This window comes from Zeus faber, assembly GCF_960531495.2.
Source record: "Zeus faber genome assembly, chromosome: 10".
In the NCBI taxonomy this organism is placed as follows: domain Eukaryota; kingdom Metazoa; phylum Chordata; class Actinopteri; order Zeiformes; family Zeidae; genus Zeus; species Zeus faber.
Window position 1 is genome coordinate 4,839,966 of NC_137199.1, and position 18,153 is coordinate 4,858,118.

Genomic DNA, 18,153 nt, shown 5'->3' on the forward strand with positions numbered 1-18,153 from the left:
GAGCGTTTGGATTGGATTATGTGATATGATGATCCCATAAGTCCCATAAGTAATAGATCCCAGTCCCTGCAATAAGGAACAACTCTGTACTATTGTGGTGAGCAGAAAAACATCTTAGAATTCACAACATATCAAACCTTGAGGATGAGCTACAACAGCAGAAGACCACGTCATGTTTCACTTCAGTCAACCAAGTACAGAAAGCTGAGGCTGCAGTGGGCACAGGCTCACCAAAACAGTTGAAGAATGGAAAAACGTAGCCATGTCCGATTAATCTTTATTTCTGCTGAGGTACACAGATGGTAGGGTCAGTATTTGGCATCACAAATCCATGGACCCAACCGAGGTGGTGTAGTGGTGTGGGGAATTTTTTCTTGGCACACATTGGGCCCGTTAATACCAATCAATCTTCCCTTGAATGCCACAGCGTATTTAAGTATTGTCGCTGACCATGTGCATCCCTTCATGGCCATAATTTACTCGTCTTCTAATGGCTACTCCTAGAATGATAATGCACCATATAACAAAAAAAAAAGTTGTCTCAAACTGGTTTCATGAACATGACAATGAGTTCAGTGTTTGTCAGTGTCCTTCCCAGTAAAACACCTGAATCCAGTAAAACACCTTTGGGATGTGATAGAACGGGAGATTCACAGCAAGAATGTGCAGCTGACATATCTGCAGGAATTGCGTGATGCAATCATGTCAACATGGACTAGAATCTCAAAGGAATGTTTCCAACATCTTGTGGAATCCATGCCAAGAGGAATTTAGGCTTTTTTGAGAGCAAAAGGAGGTCCTACCCAGTATTAGTATAGTGTTCCAAATAAAGTGTTCCGTGAGTGGATACTTGTTGTCATGTTGAAAATAATATACATTTACACATTGCGAGCGATTTCCGAAGTCCATTTCTATGTACAGAATGTGTGTATCAGGTAATACAGTATATAATATAATATAAAACTGTAGCAGGTCCTATAAGAGAAAATGGGGATGAGTCTATTTAATTGGGGCAGGGCAGAAAAGGTATGAAAGTTTAACGAAAAAAAAGGCTGCCCATAGAAATGTTTGGCATGGTGTGATAATGGAGATCTCTGTGACGCCAGTTAAAATAAATAAAAACTCCAATTACAAAACAACACATACAAAAGCTGTGAGTGGACCATGGAGTGTGGGAACCAAGCTATTATTATTATTATTTTTTCAAGCCGAGTTTTAGCCGAACACGGCGAATCATCGACTCCAGTGAGATTATCCATTGTTTTTTTTGCGATCATATTTTTATTTGGAGGCCTCTTGAAAGGTCAGTTTATACTTTAGGCCTCGTGTCAATTTTGTCAGCTCCTCATGTCCGCGGATGTCGGATTGTACCGACAAGGGCGCTGACTGCGCATGTGTTAGTGATGTTCTTTCGCTTGTTTGTTAAACAGTTTAAAAAAAACAGAGCAGAATAAAAACAGATCTAACCAGAAAGCGACAAACTTTGTTTGGTGGTCAGTATTTTATGAGAGTTTCCTTGGAATACTGCATTCCAACCGATAATTCTGAGCAGGTATTCTCCACTTTCGAGCGAAATGTATTCTATTGGCACTGTACGGTCAAACATGGAATCATGCAAAAATGCTTTCCATATCCGCTTTGGAGTACAACAAGGCTTTGATATCATCATATATCATATCATACTTTGATGAAAAAACTAAATTAAACTATGGGATTTAGTAACTTTGTGACACATTTTGCATCACAATGGGGAAGTGGGAACTTTGAGAAAGACCCCGAACTGAGAGAGTTACATTAGAGGAGAGGGAAATTATATGATATATACGACCTTTAAAGAGTGTGAGCCTAACATCTGTCATTTTCTTTTCTATTATTCAACGTCAAGTACATTGATTTCTGTTACATGAATGAAACCTCATTTTTAAATGTAGGCCTGCTGAGTAATTTTGTAATCCTTGGGGTACTACCTCGAAAAGGGATTTCTCTAGAAAGGGGATTGTTAGAGTGGATGTACGCTTCCAAGTGATACCCTTGCTCCTCATCACAGTTTATTGACTCATCTGCTCGAAGAACAGCAGCGCAGAGGTACAGTGCTACTAAAAGACGATCAACTAAACCCAGAGCAGCAACACCAAACATGTTGGTGCCGTCCCGCTGTTTTTTTGTTGTTGTTTTTTTATAGTTTTCTTATGCCTGTTGATGGCTGTTAGTGGTGTCATAATGGCTGCCGTGCCCTCCTTTTGAAACTGCAGATGCTATCGGTGGGTGACTGTGTGGGTGAGAGGGCATCTCATGCCCACACCCCCTGCCTACTGTTTGGAGGACACGCGCACACACACACACACACACACACACACACACACACACACACACACACACACACACACACACACACACACACACACACACACACACACACACACACACACACACACACACACACACACACACACACAAAGAAATACTCATAATTAAACACAAAGATGTACAGACATGCAGAGCTTACACACTACTGTATATGCACACACAGAAACCCACGCAAATATAAGCACACCATTGGCCTGCTGGTTGCTGTTTACCAGGCTATTTGCCTTCTCCACTTTTATTCTCAAACGGAGACGCTCCATTAAGCCCTGCGCGTCGCAACATGAACCCAATTGCAACTGCGTGTTTGTTTGTGTGTGCGTGTGTGTGCGGGCGCAGGCGTGTCAGCCCAGATGCTACAGACCAATTAGAGGGGGACCACATGGAGACCTGCCACAAGATAGGATGTCATTACACACCAAGAGAGTGATGGAGAGAGAGGGAGGGAGTGAGAGAGAGAGGGAGGAGAACAGAGAGAGAGAGGGAGAGTTGTATGTTAGAGATGGATAAGGGAAAAACGACAAGAAAGTGAAAGATCAAATGGGCGGAAAGAAGGGGGGAGATAGTTCTACGGGAGTGACGAGTGTGTAGTAAAAGTGCAGGCTGTAGGATCAGCGCAGGAGACTTAAAAGTGTGGAGGGAGTGGTGCAGAGAGAGGGCGAGAGAGATAGGGAAAGTGAGAAAGATAGACTGGGTTAGTTCACCCAAGCTAAGCTGTGTGTGTGTGTGTGTGTGTGTGTGTGTGTGTGTGTGTGTGTGTGTGTGTGTGTGTGTGTGTGTGTGTGTGAGACTGGAGCAGCAGATTAAAAATGCATCGTCCCGAGCCGCTGTATGATCTTTAGAGGGACGAGTTGAAGTATCAATTTGAGCCTCATATCTGCTCGACTGCGCTCTCGGAAAACGCGATGGCGCCTGACAGGGTGTGTGTGCATGGCCATGCCTGTGTCTCCATCACTATTGCACACACACACACACACCCACACACACACACACACACACACACACACACACACACACACACACACACACACACACACACACACACCCACGCATGCACACACACACACACACACACACACACACACACACACACACACACACACACACACACACACACACACACACACTTGTACTGGTGTCAAAGTGAGGTCTGATTAAATAAACCTTGTAAGTGAGGAGCCATGTTTCTGCTGCACTTCTAAAACACAAAATATCCTAGAATTTTGAAAAAATTACAATAAACAAGAATTTACAGGTAACCTGTATATCAACAATTGACATTCTATCAAAAATAGGAAATTGTGCAAGTTTTCATTAGCGTAGGCAAAGATTTGTATGTAAATATTTACCCTTTTTTCAATACAATCTTTTACATTGCTCAAGGTTTTGTTTTCACCTCCTTTCACATATGCAGTCTGTTTCCACCTGACGTCAGACGGTTTCACATGGAGCGAGCAAAGCAATCACAAGACTCCGCTGTCCCTGCCTCTTTCTAGTTCAACATCCAAAACTCTTTGAATGTTCCCATTAATGTATCGAATGTGTGTGATCATGAAAAACATTACTTGTCTCGTAAAGTTGTTGAATATTAGGGATGCACCAATCATGATTTTATTTTTCGGGGACGATTCCGATACCGATTGACATTTTTTTTGCAAATAGCTGTCGATAAAACTTTGTGTAGTGTTTCAGCAGAAATGTATAATTTTTTATAAAAATGTTGCACACATACGTCCACATAAATCCTCTTTGTGCACGCAAGTGACTGAGCTTTGTACGCTCTGCTGCTCAGTCTGTCCCTCTCCAGCATCTGTCTCAGCACCCCACCAGCACCAACATGTGAATGAGGGGCGTAACGGCCAGTGGCGTCACTAGGAGGGTGCGGATCGCATTGGGTGACTTCTGCTGGGCTGTCCCTTGCCCCATCTATTCTGGCATTATCATGGCATGTATGAAAAGGCGCAAGGTGGAAATGTTCCTGAATGTAGCTGCATGTGTGAATAGTGAAAATCACTTGCAGTGTGGGAAAGCTCATCCCAGTAATTTACCGGGAACAATGTGTGAAATGGGCTTATGCATGCATATTCATTATACACAATGTATATGCATCCTAGCGTGTGTGTGTGTGTGTGTGTGTGTGTGTGTGTGTGTGTGTGTGTGTGTGTGTGTGTGTGTGTGTGTGTGTGTGTGTGTGTGTGTGTGTGGTTGTGTGTGTGTGTGTCATAGCCCAGAGCCTCTATGACAGAAATGGCAATCAAGTCGGCAACGGAATGCAATTCTCCACGACGCCATGGGGCCTCGCTGTCATGCGCTGGGGTTCTGCACCTGAAGGCAAACTCACATCTTCCCTCCCTCCTTCACTCCCTCCTTTATTGCCCCCGCCACCATGCATATTCCCCCCTTCATCTCCATCTCAATCATCTCTGCCTCCTCTCTCTCTCACTCTCTCTCTATCTATCTTTCTCTCATCTTCCCCGTGCTGTTTGTGTCTTCCTTCCTTCCCTCCTTCCTCTCTCTCTCTCTCTCTCTCTCTCTCTCTCTCTCTCCTCCTTCTCTAATGAGGAACTACGGAGGTAAGCCATATGCTCAATTAGCAGCTGAAACTTGGCGGAGGGAGCGAGTCCCTGTTAACTCCAGCCAGGCACCCAAATGTTGCAAACACCCGAGTCTTTGTTGGAAGTTGCATGTACGTATGTGCACACGCATGCACGCACGCATGTGTGTGTATCATGGAGACATGCCATGTGCCAGTCTGCTTTTAATCCTCCACCATCATCCCAGTCCCAAGAAGTCAAGGAACACAGATTTCATGATTACAGACCCGTCGCCCTGACCTCTGTGGTGATGAACTCTTGTGCTGTCCTACCTCAAATCCATCACAGACCCTCTCCTGGAACCCCTAACGTCCAGCTACAGAGCCAACAGGTCAGTAGATGATGCAGTAAACTTGGCCCTCCACTTCATCCTCCAGCACCTGGACTCCTCAGGAATCTATGCCAGGATCCTTTTTATGGATTTCAGCTTCACCTTCAACACAATCATCCCGGCTCTTCTGCAGGACAAGCTTTCCCAGCTGAGTGTGCCTGACTCCACCTGCAGGTGGATCACAGACTTCCTGTCCGACAGGATGCAGCGCGTGAAGCTAGGAAAACATGTCTCTGACTCCATCAGCACCGGTTCCCCTCAAGGCTGCGTTCTTTCTCCTCTGCTCTTCTCCCTGTACACCAATAGCTGCACCTCCACCCTCCAGTCTGTCAAGCTCCTGAAATCTGCGGACGACACCACGCTCATTGGGCTCACCTCTGGTGGGGATGAGTCCGCCTCCAGGTGGGAGCTTGACCATCTGGTGACTTGGTGCAGCCAGAGCAACCTGGAGCTCAATGCTGTGAAGACAGTGGAAATGGTTGTGGACTTCAGGAAGAACGCTGCCCCATTCAGCCCCATCACCCTGTGTGACGCCCCAGTCGACTCTGTGGAGTCCTGCCGCTTCCTGGGAACCATCATCTCCCAGGACCTCAAGTGGGAGCTGAACATCAGCTCCATCGTCAAGAAGCCAGTGGAGGACATACTTCCTGCAGCAGCTGAGGAAGTTCAACCTTCGACTCTTTTCTCACCTCCTCCATCACCATCTGGTAAGCTGCTGCAAGGGCAGACTGCAGCCTGTCATTCGCCCTACTGAGAAGGTGATTGGCGGCAATCTGCCATCACTCCAGGACTTGTACGTCTCCAGGACCCTGAGGCGTGCATGTAAGATTGTGGCTGACCCCTTCCACCCCGGACACAAACTGTTTGAAACACTTCCCTCTGGTTTCTTTCCCCACTGCAACTGGCCTCATCAACAAGCCTCCCTCCCCACTCCACCTTAGTTGTCTTAGTTGTTATTTGGAGGCCCCAGGCAGAACCTATTTAAGGACACTTCTCTACCCCAGGTAACACAATCATGCAGTGGCGTAGGTTGCATTTAAGCATTGGGGAGAACAGATTAAGTCGGGGGTCTGGGGGTCCTCCCCCAGCAAATATTGAGTGTCAAAAACTTAATTTTCCTGAATTCTAGTGCATTTCTATGAGGGTTAGTTATTGTGCATGGCCACATTCTCTTAGGTCAAATGTTTTTTAAATTTGTATTGTTTTTCGGTCTTACACACATAGACCAGAATCTTAATAATACACTAGATTTATTTTACAGGGCATTATACATAGACACAAAATAATATCTATCTATCTATCTATCTATCTATCTATCTATCTATCTATCTATCTATCTATCTATCTATCTATCTATCTATCTATCTATCTATCTATCTATCTATCTATCTATCTATCTATCTATCTATCTATCTATCTATCTATCTATCTATCTATCTATCTATCTATCTATCTATCTATCTATTTATCTATCTATTTATCTATCTATCTGTCTGTCTATCTATCTATCTGTCTGTCTGTCTATCTATCTATCTATCTATCTATCTGTCTATCTGTCTATCTGTCTATCTGTCTGTCTGTCTGTCTATCTATCTATCTAGAGATCTATCTAGAGATATATCTATCTATATAGATGGATAGAGAATATATACTAATAGTGCTGAATTTTACTTCTAATCAGCAAAGTACCTTTACTGAAACTGTAATCGAGTGCTGTGAAGCGAGTAGTTGTAACGTATGACTTTCCACGTCTGACAAAAATAGCTACGTGTATGAGGCCCCCTACAGTGAACAGGTCATCGGTTCAACTGTCTGCAACCGATTGAAGATTTTGTCGAGCAATGAAAACAGTGCAAAACAAATTTTGATGTGACTGGACTCACTTTACTGAGGTATCGATTCCTTACGAAGTTCGGCTCCCATTATTTGTTCAGAGAGCCTCATACTGTATCTGCTCGACTGCGCTCTGTCGGAAAACGCGATGGTGTCTGACAGGGTGGGTGTGTGTTTGTGTGTGCCTGGTCATGCCTGTGTCTCCATCACTATTACACGCACACACACACACACACACACACACACACACACACACACACACACACACACACACACACACACACACACACACACAGACACACACACACACACACACACACACACACACACACACACACACACCCTTGAACTTGAAACCACCACATCAGTAATGGCTAATGTCTCCCTCCTCCCCTCCTCATGTGAGGACCTCCTGGATCATGTGCGTTTTGGTATGCATGGATGACTGGACCCCCCTGTCCACCACCCCCCACCCCCTCTCTTTCAGCCCGAAAAATAAACACAGAAATCTGAGGTCTGGGGCAGGCTGTGGGTGGGTGGGGGATCCACAGAATTTTTCCTGACTGTGTCCATGTCTGTGTGTGTCGGCCAGGGCAGGCCCATGGGTGGTGGGCGGGGTGGAAGTGGGGCGGGGGGGTGGGGGGGTGGCATGCGGGTGGGGGGGGGTATTAAATAGAGACAGTGAACAGCTGTGACCCATTTTTTTCCATCCTCTTCTCTTTCACTCTTCATAATCTCCCTCTCAAAAGTTTTTCCCAAAGTTCTGGGGGTGAGCTCAGAGGCTGAGAGCTTTTCAAGCATGATATATATGGAGTCAGGCGGAGGGGGGTTGGGGTGGGGGTTGTTAAAGGGCCACTCGTGCTGATTTCACTTCCTGATTGCTTTCCTTGATTTTAATGTGATATTGCCGAGGAACGGTGGAAGGTTAGTTGATTTGGTGGAGCCATTGATCAGGTTGAAAGTCAACAGTGTTGCATGCAGTGCCCAGTGAGGATTCAAGATTGAGTTCCAAGTTTTTCGCTCCAATGCTCTGCTCTGGTACAATTCAAAGAGATGACGTACAAGTAGATAAAAAGAGCTCTAGTCCCCATGGTACAACAACAAATGACTCAGCCGTCAGCACTTTTTTTCCACCACGTTGAGTTTATTTACTGATCCAGACCTAGAGAGAGACCACAGCAATGTTTTTGGTTTCAGTTAAGATAGATGTATAGGCTTTAATGATTCCCGGAGGGGAATTTCGGTGTCACAACAGCTCACATAAAAAAAAGCAATAATAATAACATAATAAGAACACAAATAGTAAGAGAAAATTACATTAATGCAAAAAACAATAAACCTAAGGACCACCTGAAGCTATTGGCATTATTCAGTAAAGGTAAAGATGCATTTGAAGATAAAAGATAAGGAATGACAATAAACAATAAAAATAAACCTAAATATAAACAATTAAGAATAAAAATGGCTATAACAATAACCTACTGATAGAATGTAAGTGTAAACCTAGACCAGGGGTTGGCAAGCCACATGTGGCTCTTTCATCCCCCTGCCGTGGCACCCTGTGGCTTTGAGAAAATAGTGTGAATAAATAATGGCTATTCAATTGAAATAAATTGTATTCTATTTAGTTATTTTTTTAAAATGTAATAGTTATGATTCTGGAGATTTAGGTGATCTTGTAACATTGAAATAAAACGTGTTGTAATATTTTGTCGATCAAAATATGCGTCGCACCTTGTATGTGTCACCTGTTGCCGACAGGCTGGTGACTTATTTTGAGCTCTTGAACCCCGGTAAGTTAACCATGGATACATCCAAAAAAAGAAAAGTTTCTGAGGAAAATAGAACGTTTAAAGTTCGTTTCATGGAATGCGGAGTGGAATCGAGACATGGAATGCTATTCCTGACACCTATTTGAACATGAACAAGTACACATTTGTTGTCCTGTCCATCTTTGGATCAACATACTTGTGCGAGCAAGTTTTTTCCACCATGAACTTCATAAAAAGCAAAAATCGGTCGCGACTCACTGATCATAGCTAACAGTCATGTGTGAAGCTCAAAGTTGCATCAAACACCCCGAATATGGAGAAGCTCTGCAGTGAATTTCAGGGGCAGAATCGCATTAAGCAGGTGAGAGAAACGAGCTTTTAATTTTGCAAATATAGATATTTATATCAGACCCTGAACTGATGTAGTTGTGTTTCATATTCAGGTGGACGGTTGACTGTGGCACGCGACTGAGGAAATAGTCACGGATGACGGCACACTGAAATAGACTTAAGGCGTGATAAAACATAAACTAACATTTTTTTGCCCCTTATAATTAAAGTGAATACAATTTTTTTTCAAATCCACAAATAAGTGAAGGACCTTCATTTTGTATTTTATTTTAAAGAAAAATGATACGTGCCGGTATTATTTTTTCAAGAGTTCAAAAGAATTTAGTGTTTTGCTGTGTCAAGCACAGAAAAAAAAAATGACAGTCTTTATCAGTCTGTAGTTCTTTTATTTCATAAATGCAACAAACTACAGTTCTTATATACAGTACATAGCATAAGTGTTATAAAACGATACTGTATATCCGGTGTATATCTTCATTATTGCGGTCAAATAGGTTTTGCGGCTCCAGGTGGGTTTTATTTGGTGAGAATCACACCCAAATGGCTCTTTAAATGCTGAAGGTTGCCGACCCCTGACCTAGACTAACCCATACACTAACCTATAATTAACACTAACAATAACAATAACAATAACCTAATCATGAAAATAAAATAAACCTAAAAATAAAATAATAATATAATATGAAAATGAAAAATAAGAAAGATAAGAAATAAGAATAAGAAAAAAATATTGTGATTAATATACAATAAGTATAGAATAATTATCACGACAAATATAATCTTGAAACCTAATAAAATTACCAATAAAATTAATCTAACAATAACAGAAAAAATAATTGATAACATGTAAAATATAACAACGACATATAATAGCACATTTAAAATCACCTAAATGTAATTATTGTTTTTTTGTCTGACAAACTGACTTTTGATGAACTGTTATGAACTACTGACCATGTTTGACTCTCAAATTCCAATTTGTAGCTTTTGTATAAAATGGTTGTGCAAATTATAAATTTGTACCCAAAAATAAATTGCACTTCCAATGTTGTATAACCTGTGTATGTGCACGCATACGTGCCCGTCCTTGCACGAAACTGATGGTTGTATTGGATATGGTGGTTGGATATGGTACAGAATGTTTAATATTACATTATAATGTATGTATGATATTGTATAATAAGGTTTAATTAATATATTTATACCAGCATCTTATGACAAAGGAATTCTTAGTATGAGTAAAAAAGCAGAGTCCTCATCTTCAATCTTTGAATGACTTTGCTGATGCATGGGATTGAAGTCTGAGACACACACACACACACACACACACACACACACACACACACACACACACACACACACACACACACACAGATACATGCACACACATGAAACACGCATGTGCACACATACACAAACACACCTATAGATGAGCACGCACACACCCCACACTCTCTGTTAAAACACACACACACGCACACACACACACACACACACACACACACACACACACACACACACACACACACACACACACACACACACACACACACACACACACACACACACACACATACCTCTCTCCTTCTCCTGCTTCACATACAGTGCACACATCTGGATTTGTTATACTACACAATGGAAGGAATTAGTTGTTTTGTTTGGGTCTTTTTGTGCCTGTGTGTGTGTGTGAGAGAGAGAGAGAGAGAGAGAGAGAATCCACTGGGAGCAGTTCTGCATTAGCGCCTATGTTAACCCAACTACACTAAAAGTAGCCTATTTGAGGATATTTTGAGAATTTTTTTTCATTCTATTTTTTATCTGTATCTCCCCCCGAGAATTGATAAAGTGTTATCCTATTTATTTGATCTTTTTTTCAAGGAGCAGAGGAACAGGTTCGGCGTATTGTGATTTGTTTGGAAAATTGAAACTTTGGTGTGGCTTCTTGATTTAATTTCACATTTATCCCATTTTACCACCAAATTTTCATTTTCATTACAGAACTGTCGCCTAGTTTATTTTCGTAGATAAGTGAAGAGAAATTGTGTGTGTGTGTGTGTGTGTGTGTGTGTGTGTGTGTGTGTGTGTGTGTGTGTGTGTGTTAGTGTGTGCCTGCGTGTATGTGTGGAAGTAAAAGACAAGGTTTAAGAGTACAGTGTGTCTATGAAATAAAGTAGTACCCCATTTACCCAACTACAGTACACTGCAAAAAAAAAAAAAATGAATTTAGAGACAAATACTTTGAAAGCAAAGTTATGAGGCAATGCGGGTGAACCTTTTGCTTTTCCTTTTGCTTGCAGAGTTCTTAAAGTGAGACAGAAAGAAAACTCTTGTGGCGGATGTTATCTTGTTGTGTTTCAAAAGCCATTGCCTTTTTAAATAATGAAAGATGTCTTCTTTTAGAGTGAAGGGGATCAAAATTTGGCCGTTCTTTAAAAAAAAATGTGAATCTTATTTCACTTTAATGGCTTGGAGTCATGAAATCTGGAGTTGGAGAAGTAATTCAGGTAAGGTAAGATTCAGTCAATGATGGTTTTTTTTTTGCCTTTCTAGTTAAGAATATATTGAAAATGGCTTCTTATATGCTTTTTTGGGGGCTTTGTTCCATCTTTATTGACAGATTTTGTTTTAGTACCGAAAATTGATCCATAATTTCCCCTTTCTCTACTTCATCTTACGTGCATGCTGTATAAACCTTTTGGTTGTGGAGATATTACTGATCAATCATTTTGGTTCATTTTGAGGGGTTATGTCATTTAAGGCAACATTTCAGAAAAAAGGCTTTGGTACCTAGGTGGCTACAGAGATTGCTAGAATTAGCCATTTTTTTCTCAGTAAGACAGTGAAAGCCATACAGTAGATTGATAGATAGATAGATAGATAGATAGATAGATAGATAGATAGATAGATAGATAGATAGATAGATAGATAGATAGATAGATGGGTAGATAGATAGATAGATTCCAAAAGTTACATGGTGCTGTGTTAATGTTGTTGGATTTGTTAAAATGTACAAACAAGGGAAACAAAATAACACTCCTGTCATGGCAAAGAAGTCTAGGCCTGGGCCTTAAAATAAAAAGCCTGGATCTCTGGATGACGTTTCTACCTAATTCAATTTTTCAAAATTTGAAAAAAAAGAAACACTGTAACAAAACAAAATCTGATGCAATCAAGTTTATTGTGTATCCGAAAACAAACACAACAACAAACTTGGAGTAGTCTTCGCGAAACCGACTGATTTATCTCCCATTGTACTCATCGCTTTATAGTCATGGCGAGGCTTTTGCTAATTTACATATCTCACCTCTTTTTGTGTCATGAAATCATCGAATCCCGTTTTGATCCAATCGCAGATGTTTTCCTTTTTTTTACTCGTCTTCTGATATCACTTCCCAGTCAGCAGCCTTCATAGTTGAACATGCTTCCCTGTCTTGGGAGAGGGCGTCATTCTAACTTTCTAACTTTAACTTAAAAAAAAACAAAAAAACTGACTCTTCTGACTCTGCAGTCTCGGCTGTCCCTTGTGTGACCTTGGTAGTAGTTTAGGGAACATTTTAATATCTTAATCTTTCTGTATTGGGGAAGGCTTTGCCATCCTCTGCTGGTCATTGGATGTTCTAGACTTTGGCTCCCTCTACTGGCTTCAAGGTATGCTCTCTTTGGCTCCCTCTATTGGCTCCATGACAGATATAATTTTATATGGTAATTTATAAAGATTTTCGTTATACATTAAATTAGTTTTTTATCGTATCGGATTAAGTATAACATGTAGTAGGTTTTTCATGTGGGGTAACTAATTAAACCATAACAGGTTACTTATTAACCACAACACCCCCCCCCCCATCCCCCTTTGTGACTTCTAAAGTCAACTTCTAACAAAATAACAAGGATAAATGAAAAACAAAAAGTAGTAACACTGGTTATGCTGGATAACATGTGGCTTATAAGAGCATGAGCATGCAGGATATAATGTAGGCAAACAAGTGCATAATCAAACAACTGCTGTGAATATACAAAACAGCTATATAGCACAACAAACATAGTGAGTATAAGAAAATGCATAACACAAAAACTGTGGTGAGTATAAGAAAATGCATAACACAACAACTGTGATGAGTATGAGAAATGAAAACATAACACAACAACTGTGATGATCAGTGAATCATGTGAGATATACAGGTGTGGGGTTTGCTATACATATACTTTGGAGCGGTCATATTCTGTTATCAAAAAACAACTGTGTATATGCGATAATATTTGTGATGGATAAAAATATGCGAAACCATCTATTATAAATAAACAGAAAAAGATTACCAAATGACAATCTCTACATAACAACCGTTATATAACAGGTACATAAGAAACCAATCATCTGTGGTGGCTTTTTGGCAGTGAAGTTTACAAAGTCCCCCTTTGCAGCCGCTGAATCTGCTGCAGTCGTTTATTGAGGGTGGAGTTCTGCTGGCACAGATTCTGGCTGCTTGATTTTTGTATAATACCAGTTGCTCGAGGCAAGCCCTAGAGCTGAGGTAGCCCCTTAGCGCCTGGGTCCGGCGTTGCTCCCTGATGCTTATTTTATGCAGATGGATGGCTGTAGCTGGTGGGACCCTGGCCATAAAGGACCAGACAACTGACAAAGACATAGCTGCTACCGTGGCAGGTCGAGCAAAGAACGGGTCTGCAGTAGGTTCTGGGACCTCGTGTGAGGAGTTGGAGTCGTCGTGGTGAGGAGCGAGGTTGTGGGGCAGTCTGGGTCGAGCTGGCGTGGTTGGTGTAGCGAGTGCGTGGCTGGGCGCTACTGTTGGGATCCCAGGCGCTCGATCAATTGTAGCCGTCTGCCATGATTATCGGTCACATCTCTGGTAGTATAGTGGTCCTTCAATTGGGACGGGTAGGGTTGTTTTGACCTGGGCACATAGACTCAAACACTTGGGTATGAGGCACACATTATGACAACATTGTTTGGTCTAGGTCCACGATTGTAAAAGTGGGGTACTTGAAATAATTCTGTGATTCCCAAACAGTTATGTTTAATAGCCGACTACAATCTCAGCATCTAAAGTAAATGCGTGCACCCTAGTGTAACAACAGAATTATATTATCACTATGTCTTATAATATGTAAGGCAGCAGTTCCCAACCTATGGGCCACGGCCCATACATGTTCAATGTCCAGAATAAAATAGAAGCGACCATAAAAAAAATGGATATGTGGGCCAAGTGAGTTGACAGGTCAAACTTTGACTCGTTTGAGAATCTGTCTGATTTTTTGACAAAAGAAGAAATGCGGCTTCCCGTCACCGTGATCAATCATGTCAAAGAGCACCTGCATGGTTTGAGAACCAAGCTGCACTTATACTTTCCCATCCAAGATGTACAGTGCAGCTAGATCGAAAACCCCTTCACCAGCCACAGTGACAAGACCCTCGCAGGCCTGGGCGTAAAAGAGAAGGACAATCTTGTGGATCTCTCCTGCGACAGCGCATTGAAACTGGCTTTCTCAAATAAGTTCCTGACAAACCTTTGGCTTCATGTTGCTTCTGAGTATCCCAATCTGTCTGACAGAACTGCACAATTTCTGATGCCTTTCCCGACGACGTATCTCTGTGAGACTGGTTTTTCAGCGTTTGTGGCATTGAAGACAAAATACAGGAATAAACTGAATATTGAGCCAGATCTTCGCCATAGACTGTTGTCTCAGCATCAAGCATTTGGTGTCTGCCATGCAATATCAGCCTTCATTAGGGGAGTTCATATTAATGTGCTGCTGTTATTCTTAGTTAAATCAGCGCTGGCGTGAGTCGTCAGACTACATTCAAAACACTGCGCCCGTCAATGTTACATAGATATAATGGGTATTTTCAACCCACCTTTTTTGGTCTTACCACTACTGCACTGTATGTATGAGAATGCATATCATTGTTAAAATATACGTCCTTTGAGAATGCACTGTTTGGCTCCCATATTACTTCTGGTCAGATGTGGGCCGCAAACACTTTTGAGATTTTCACGTGGGCCGTGAGTCCGACAGGGTTGGGAACCGCTGATGTAGGGGAAAATTTCCATAGAATTTTGATTGGGCTACAAAATATCCGACAGTATGTAAATCATACAGGGTTTTCAATTTTTTTCTCGAATGCATTTCTCAAATGTTGCCTGAATATAATCTTGTCTATACAGTCCATGAGGTAAAATCTGAAAGTGATAAATACTAACTGGATGATCTGATCACTACTGGATTAGGTGATACGATTTGTGTGTGGCTTTTGGCGACAGAAGACAGACCTAACTGCATTGGTCAGCACTTCATGCGGGGACCCTGGTCACGCCATGTGATCGTCCTTGCATCCCCATGATCACTAATGGCAGGAATAAAACTCAGTCGAGCTTACCTCCATCGGGATTCCATTGAGAAAAACATGTCAATTATCACCAAACAATATTTTAACCATGATAGCGAGTCAGCTCGATAGAGCCCATCATGAAGTGTTTGAAAGGAGCACTTGAAATAGAATGTAGATAACTGGAAGAAATGCCTCTTCCTGCATTGTTGTATGCACAAGCATTATGTCTACTCAATTCTCTAACTATCCCCCCTTTTTGACAAATGGTGCTCACCATATGTCAAAACAAGCAAAGCAATGAAAAACCAGCGGGGGAGATATCGCTCTCCCTGGGGATCACATAGTACCAAATGTCTCTGCCACCACAAACTTTGGTTTGCCTCAACAATATTTCAGTGCAGAATGCCTGTGAAAAGAGGACAAAACAAGATTAGTGAGGAATTCTGTGACCTCATGCAGTGAGGAAACAACCATTATTAGACCAGCAAAAACAAATGTTCTGGGTATCACATTAATCAGTTACACCGCACCGTCTCACATTGGCCCGTACACGTTCATGGAAACTAAATAAAACACAAGACAGCTTACGACAGATAGAAACACAAACACAAACACAAAATCGACAAACACAAACACAACCGGTTGTACAAAATGGACAAATACTGTCTTACACAAAAAACATGACGGACAGACAGACAAAATCAAAATACTCCTAATAGTTTTACTCATGAGTCTAAATCAGTGTAGTTGAGCTTTTCAAGAGATTCAGTAGCAGGATCTGGGTAGGGCGAAGCCACAATGGCTATCACTGCCAAGCAGTCATGTGAATGTCCATAAGAGGGAGGAGGAGAAGTTGGACTTGGATCGGTGCAACATTTCAAAGTGACATGAGCGAAGTGAAGGTTGCACATGTTGATGATGGAGAGGTGTTGTAGGAGAGGCTTCAAGGCTTTGAAGTCTACAGCATGAAATCAACCCCATAACCCCGGCACCAAGTTTCTGTGCATACTATACAACAGGAGGTAAAAGACGTAGCAGCTAACATGGACCCATCTCCCTCACCCGCAGTTTTGCAATCCAGCAAACACAACATGGAGCAGGTGCAAAAGCTTGTTTGAAATCAACAAAGTCCTTCTCTCATCTAGATGGCTGAGCAAACACTGCCTTATTCCACGATACGAAAAAACAATAATCACAACAGCCCAGAAAAGCCATGCCAGGGTGCGACCCTGAGGAGAAAAGAAATAATAAAATAAATGTCATGACTTAAATAGTGATTAAAGTTCTATTTTGCCCGCTAGAGTTATAAGGAAAAATAAACAATGTAATCACCTGTTCTAAGTATTTTAGGAAATCATCATGATCAATAAACTATCAACATTCAAATAATGTGCCGCCATTAATAAAATCAAAATCAGCCATAATAAATTTCCGTAATGTAGCAGAAAATTCATTACCGGAGGCATCACATAACTTCAACAATAATTTAAGCAACTCGAGAGGGTAAGGAAAATAATAATGTATTTCACATACCATAACATTTTAAAATTTAGCACTTAATACCATATTCCTAATTCCAGCAGTCATCAATCTAATAGACGCCTGACTAGTGTCGATCGATAATATTGGATCAACTATTTATTATCTTATGGTCACTTTGTGTTACCTAACTTCTAAAAAAAATCACATGAATTACGCGTTAAGTATTGAACTGCATATAAGTCACATAATTCTCCAGTCTGACTAGAGAAAAAACGATAGGTTATTTGGGATATTCAATCAAATTGACACCTTTACTTAAAATATATATATGACAATAACATAGCCAGCATTGAAATTGAGATGATCTAAACACTAGTAAACACTATTAATGGAGCAATCACTTTTGTCTATTATCCGTGCCTAAACTTGTTTCTACTTTAATTTACTAACTATTCGAACCATCTCCTAGTATTTTGAAAATGTAAATTTGCTAATACTCAAATCACAATGTTGTATTTTAGGGAACATTTAATAATCTGTGTACTATCGGGTAAGATTGATAAGACAACAGCTGCCAACATACACACAGGCCAACCTCTGGGGATTACAAAGATATAATTCCAGCAGGTCTTGAGGCAATTCCACAGCTCCCAGTTGGAGCAGAAAAACATTCCCATTGCAATCATTCAGTTCGATGCTTTGTCTGATGCAATGGCATCTCTGAGTTCAGATTCAGGGGAGCTTTGTTGGTTGGGGTTGATTGTACGTTTATGGCAGTCAGAGGCCAAACACTTCATGTTCGTCGATGGAGAGGAGGAGCAGCAGAAGTTGATGCTTGCATTTCAGTTCACACAACAGAGCTTTTCTTGTTGTTCAGAAAATGTCCCAAGTTATTCAGCCAGATTCTGGCCAAACTGAATCTCTGTACACATCTCTGGATACAGACCTCGACAATGCAGGAGTAGAGTGTTTCCCAGCAGAATATCAGGCAGATTGGAATTTTCTTCGGGTGAAATTCCGGGGCACCTAATGTGCTTGCCACAGATGTCAAACAGTCAATGTCGTAAGGAAAAAACTCCGGGG